Genomic DNA, 6,699 nt, shown 5'->3' on the forward strand with positions numbered 1-6,699 from the left:
ATCTCAATAACACATTGGGTCGCGAGTTCGAACCCCAGAAGCATCTATTTATACCATTTTTGGATGAGTTCCAAAATGTTGAGGCACCACAATGTGACATACTAGCGTAGTTGAAAAGTTATTCGCATGTATAATATTTAATACAATTCAGTATTTGGGGGCCTAATTATTGAGCCCAAAATGGGAGGCCCTAGGCGGTCACCTTGTGGGCTTATGCCTAGGGCCGGCCCTGTTACTTGGCACTCAATTTTGCACTTAGGCTCCATTTGTTTGGGCGTAAAATATTTTACCTATTTTTCGGTGTTTGGTTGTCTAAAAAATGAGAAAAATATTTCTCATGTAAAACATTTTTCATTAATTGGATAAAAATGGCTTACCATTAAATCTTCTGTAAGTTATTTTCCAAAAAATAAACCCGCTTTCTTCTACTGCAATTTTCACTGCTCAGTTTCCTCGATCATCAATTCTAACCCACGTTTAATTTCAATATTTTCAGATCTCTCCACCGTTTAAGGGCCCCCCCCCCCCCCCCGATTTTGTTGATTTTTGAAAATATTTTCAAGTGTCAACCAAACACCGGAAAATAAAAATTTGAAGTTTATTTTCTGAAAAAATATTTTACATGGAAAATATTTAACATTGTAAAATAATTTACATTGAAACAAACGAAGCCAAGCCTCTGTTTGTTTGGGGGTAAAATATTTTCCCGTAAAATTTTTTACATTTTTTTTTTTTTGGTAGTACAAAATATGGGGAAGCATTTTGCACAGTAAAATATTTCCAGTCGAGACATTAAATGACTTTTCGGAAAAACTTCAATAAGTTGTTTTCCAAAGGCTATAGAGCACCGCATATTATTACCGGATTGTGATACTCGCTGACAGATATTGCAAAGTGGCTTTTTAGTCGGCACCACCTGGTTTATCGGTAATTGTTGTTTTAGAATATATAATAGTGTTAGGCTAATAGTTTGCAAATATCAACCAAAACACTGAAAAATAAAAACAAAAACTTTTCTTTTTGGCAAAATCAACTTATAGGAAATTTTTTTTTTCCAATTAAATATCTTACATCGAAACAAACGGAGCCTAAGTATATACCACATTCTAACAGTGCTTTCTGTGGGATGGATTCTAGTCCTTTTGGGTTATGGGTTGGGGAAATTGGTACACAGTACGACGATTGTGCTTGTCTTGTCTAAATGGCCCCACGTTGGATTGGTTCTCCGAAATTAGGTGAATGTAAGTTGACCTGGCCAGACACCTTGAAGCATCTAAACTACAACGTCGGTTATATTTAGCCTCGCGGAGGGAGAAGTATAGAATGGTCGGGCGCGTCAAACTCTTTTTGATCTCTTTTTTATCGCGTGACCGATGATGAGTGGAACATAATACCAACACATCGATCAGTTCAACTACAACGGTTTCCTTAAAGTAGTTTTTCCCCCTGCTTCTGGACTGAAATAGCTCCTCAGCTGCATTTAATTTGCATTCCAATTGCATGGAGTGCAGCGGCTGGTATTCAATGCCTCCTTTTGAGACTAGCTAGGCTCGATGGGAGGCCTTTTCTCTAAATGTTTGGCATATAGTACAATATACTGACCTAAGATAAAAAGGAGGAGAACCATTTTTAAGCCATGACAACTAGGTACGGTTTTCCAGAAGTTGAATTTCTATTCGATCGGGAAAACAGAAAAGCAAAATTCGGTATGCATGCATAAAACGGTATGAAAATGCAACGCTGTGATCTAATTTGCTCACAGTACGTAAGACAGATGGTTGTTTCAAATTAAACTGATACGAAAATCGTTTGGTTGTCAAGTGACGAAAACAAAAGCAAGTAACAAAAACATACAAAAAAATGAAAAGGAGCTACCAGTTTTTTATTTTTTATTTTATTTTAACGACAAAAGATGAAATTTTTATTAAAACACGAGAAAAGGGGAAGAGCGTCCAACAAAGAGTTGGAAAATACACCACATGAGCATAGCCCAAAACACCCAAAGGTCTACCAGGGATCAATCAAAATAAAACAATACAGCATAACCCAGCACTCAGATAAATCAATAAAGTCCAAACGCCTAAATCCGGTCCAAACCTAGGCTGGTCCACCATAACCAAACCCAAAACCCTAACTACACCAGCAACCATCACCGCATAAATCACCGGAGCCCAGCCTCGCCGTTAAGCCGAGCCGGCCTCTCCCAAATGTAGAGGCCGGCGGCGGGAACCGGCCGGCGGCAGTGAAGGCCGGGGCAGGCAAGGCCTGGGGCCAACCGGACGCGGGGGGCTGCTGTCCCAATTTTGGGGCCCACCCCGGTCTCGTTCCGATGATCTGAATCGTTCACTTTGTAGAGCTCGTCGAGTAGAACAACTATGCAAAAAATCAGCTTAATTAGATATCATTAAGTACCTGATCGGAGCCCATATAACTCTCAGTCCATGGGTTAGAGTGGATTTGATCCAGTATTTCGGATGCATTCTTTTTAAGATAAAAAGATTCCGATCAGATACTTAATGATATCCAATTAAGCTGATTTTTTGCATAGTCGTTCTACTCGACGAGCTTTACAAAGTGAACGATTCAGATCATCAGAGCAAGACCGGGATGGGGCCCCAAAATGGGGTGCAGCAGCCCCCCTCCCTCCGGGCCGAACCACAACCAAACAACATCAAACCCAAACAGTTGCCTAAAAGGAGCTACCAGTTGCCCTGCGCTTCTTCGCCATTTAACTTTCCATTAAAAAAAACAAAAACAAAAATAAAACTTCCATTTGTACCACAAAATAAATTATTTTTTTACGTAATTTTGTAAGTAAAAAGGATATGGCATTGTTCACGAATTGAATTTGAATATTGGTGGATCTGCAGTTTAATTAAGCTCTATAGTTTTATGTGTGATCGATCACTCTAAAATCATGTGGGATTTATTTCAAGTGTTACACCTCTTAGAATTCTATCAGAACGTAGGAAAACAAAATCAAGCTTCTTGTACGAGGCAAGAGATCTAATATACTCTAATCTAATAAGGGATATTGGGGATGGGGTGAGTGGGGTTTGAAACCATCACCTAGTGTGCATGATATATAGATCGCTAGTACATGACGCCTGCCATTAATTGTGGTGTATTTAGAAACGGATGCACAGGCGCGCGGTTCCATTGTGTCATGAGAGGGTTCAAGCAAACCCCCTAGGTTCAAAAAATGTGTTATTACATTATTACGTATTATTATATAATTTAATTTTTTCTTTAAGATTGTCGACCTGCATTGAATCATTCACACGCAGCCAAAGTAAATGTAAATTCACTTAAATTTGAGAGTAAACATGCAGATAATATAACTCAACAAAACAGAACTGACTAATTTTTTTTTTTTTTGATCAAACAGAATTAACTAATTAGCCCAACCAATATATATTAGTAGTATGTGTTATATAGAGGTAAATATACCCCAAAAAAATTTAAAGTTTTGTCACCACTGAATTAAAATCTTGAAATCGCCTCCAGAACGGATGTACCAGGTGAAAGAGTTTTAGTTAATACGATTCATGGTTTTATGAATTTGGTCATTCAACCTTAAACAAATCGACCAAATTGAGCCAGCCAACCAGTTAGACTTGAACAAACTCGGGTGACTTAGAGAAGTATTTTAAAATAATTGTCTATCACTGATTCACATCAAAAAAGAAGGAAAGAAAGTCTTATCACTCCAATACTACCATACATGAAGTTTCATGGTACCATAAAATTAACTCCATTTGACTGAGAGATAGGGAACATTCGAAAAAATTTAGAATCAAGGAGGACCTTGGGACCCTGCGGTGCTTGATTATATCCGTTCATTTCAGCAATCAATGATCTAGATTTAAAAACAAAAAACAAAACGGGAAATCAATGGTCTGCATCTCATTTTTGGACGGCGAGACAGTGCTGCAAGGTGCAGCGCTTTAGGGACACTGCACCAACCCGCCTTCCCAAGAAGGAACTTGTATGGCCCAAACTAAATAATCGGTATCAAAGTGGAAATAAACAACCGTGAGAAGGTGATAGAGAGATAGACGAGCCAAGAGAAGAGGACACGAACTTGTGAATAGACAAAATTGGCTTATAAGGCCACCCGAGATAGGCCTGTCAATGAGCCGGATCCGATCCGGATCCGACAGATCCGAATCCGATAAGATCCAAATCCGATCCGGATCCGATAAGACTCGAATCCGATAGTGGTAATCCGGATCCGAATTCGAAAACTTCGGATCTGATCTGAAAATCCAAATCCGATCCGAAATTTTTTTACTTCAAAAATTTTAGCAAAAAAATATATATGTATTTCAAAAAAAAATATTTTCCGAAAAAAATTTAAAAAAAATTTAAAATAAAAAGTAAAAATAAAAATACAACTTCTTAAACATTTTTTTTTCAAAATTAAAAATTTACTGTTTTTTTTTAAAAATATAAAAAATTAAAAAAAAATAAAGTCGGATTCGGATTGATAACGGATTTAATCCGATCCGATCCAGATCCGTATTTGAATTACCGGATTCGGATTATCGGATTTCGGATTGATATTATCAAATCCGGATAGAATTTTTCGGATCGAATCCGGTCCATTGACAGGCCTAACCCGAGATATAATGCATACCATATTACATCTCTAAATTCTAGAAATCAAGAGAGACTATTGAACATTGAAAAAGATGAAATATTTCGTACTTCGTACACAGGTAAAAATCTAGAGTACTTACCAAAAAGCTTTAACTTTAGAAATAACATGAACAGTGACAATGCGATGATAATTGGTACTCCCTCCGTCCCTTTTTAACGGACGCGGGGGCTCTGCTGCCCAAAGGGCACAGCAGCCCCTACCCAGACCACTCAAACGGCAGCGTTTTGGTTAAAAAAAAAATAACTTGCCATCAATTTGCAATCCTATGGAGCAGAAACGTGATTATGAGAGCCTTAGAGACAAAATTTGATTATGTCTTTTTAGAATAATATGATCAGAATAATAAGATCTTCATATCCATTCAAACGGATTAAAAATTAGAGTACTTAATTTTTTAACCATATTTTTTAATATATAAACGGACTCAAAAAATTAAGTGCTCAAGTTTTCACTCCATTTGAATCGGTGCAAAGATCTTGTTATTTTTATCATATTATTCTAAAAGGTCATAATTGATTTTTGATTATAGAGCTCTCATAATCACATTTCTGCTCCATATGATCCTAAATAAAGAACATATACTTAATATGAGAGCCCTAGAGATAAAAATAAATTACGACCCTTTAGAATAATATGATAAGAATAACAAGATCTTTGCACCGATTCAAACGGAGTGAAAACTTGAGCACTTAATTTTTTGAAACCCTTTATATATTAAAAAATATGGTTAAAAAATTAAATACTCTAATTTTTAATCCGTTTAAATGGATGTGAAGATCTTATTATTTTGATCATATTATTCTAAAGAGACATAATCAAATTTTGTCTCTAAGGCTGTCATAATCACGTTTCTGCTCCATAGGATTGCAAATTGATGGTAAGTATTTTTTTTTTAACCCAAACGTTGCCGTTTGAGTGGTCTGGGTAGGGGCTGCTGCGCCCATTGGGCAGCAGAGCCCCCGCGTCCCTTTTTCAGAGCCCCCACGTCCCTTTTTAACTGTCCTGCTTCGTAACTCCAACTTCTTAAAAAAACATCATCATTATACCTTGCATATCAACTTTTTCCTCCACTTTCTTTACTTACCCATCATCATTACACTTTTACTCACTTACTTTTCAAAATGGAATATACTTTTAGGGACAAAATAGACAATACACCAATTTTTACCCACTAACTTTACAAAATGGACACTTATTAAGGGACAGTCCAAAATGAAATACTGGACACAAAATAAGAAACGGATGGAGTAATAAATTGTACATCAATATACACTAGTGAATAGTGATATCTCGTCGTTACTCCATCCTCAAAATTTTACTCCTGCTCACAACAAAAAGTTGTGCAATTCTTACACCAAAAAATTCAAAGTAGTTTTTTTCAGAAATTTATATCTTTTTATACTACATTAAATATAACTCAATTTAAGAAAAGATGTGTAGCCTCACCCAATGTTCCAAGAGAAACTCAATGCTGCCAAATTGTACAACAAATCCCCTCGGATTGCCAACCTTTAATCTGCAACTCTTTGGGCTAATCTGCAACTCTTATGGACCTGCCGAATCCAAACACAAGGGCCCCGCACCATATCTGGGCTACATTCTTGCCTAACGATGCTTGCTTGATGGGCTTAGCATCTGGTTTGATATTAAGCCTGTGGACGGCGATTTCAGGGTCTAGCCCAGGCATATCAACGTTAACTCCAGGAACATATGCCCCAGTATTCCTTAAGGAGCTGGACGTATTGTTCAGCTTCCTCTGATGATAGGCTGGCACTTAGGAAGCGGGCCAATCCCCGAAAATGCCCGTTACTTTGTTTGTGGTTGGGGTTCACTTTCTTCCTTGCTGATTGTCTTACTGGATCAAACACTCTTATGGCGGCCCAATAACCCATGTCTTTTGTATTTTTGGTGAATTTCAACAACACCCCTGAGGTTTTTTTTAATAACAAACCCCATTCCCGTATGAGAAAAGATAATAGATTCCCTGTAATTTCAACTTTCATTTCATAGACACCCCAATCGATAAAAATTCTATC

This window comes from Rhododendron vialii, chromosome 6a, assembly GCF_030253575.1.
Source record: "Rhododendron vialii isolate Sample 1 chromosome 6a, ASM3025357v1".
NCBI lineage: Eukaryota > Viridiplantae > Streptophyta > Magnoliopsida > Ericales > Ericaceae > Rhododendron > Rhododendron vialii.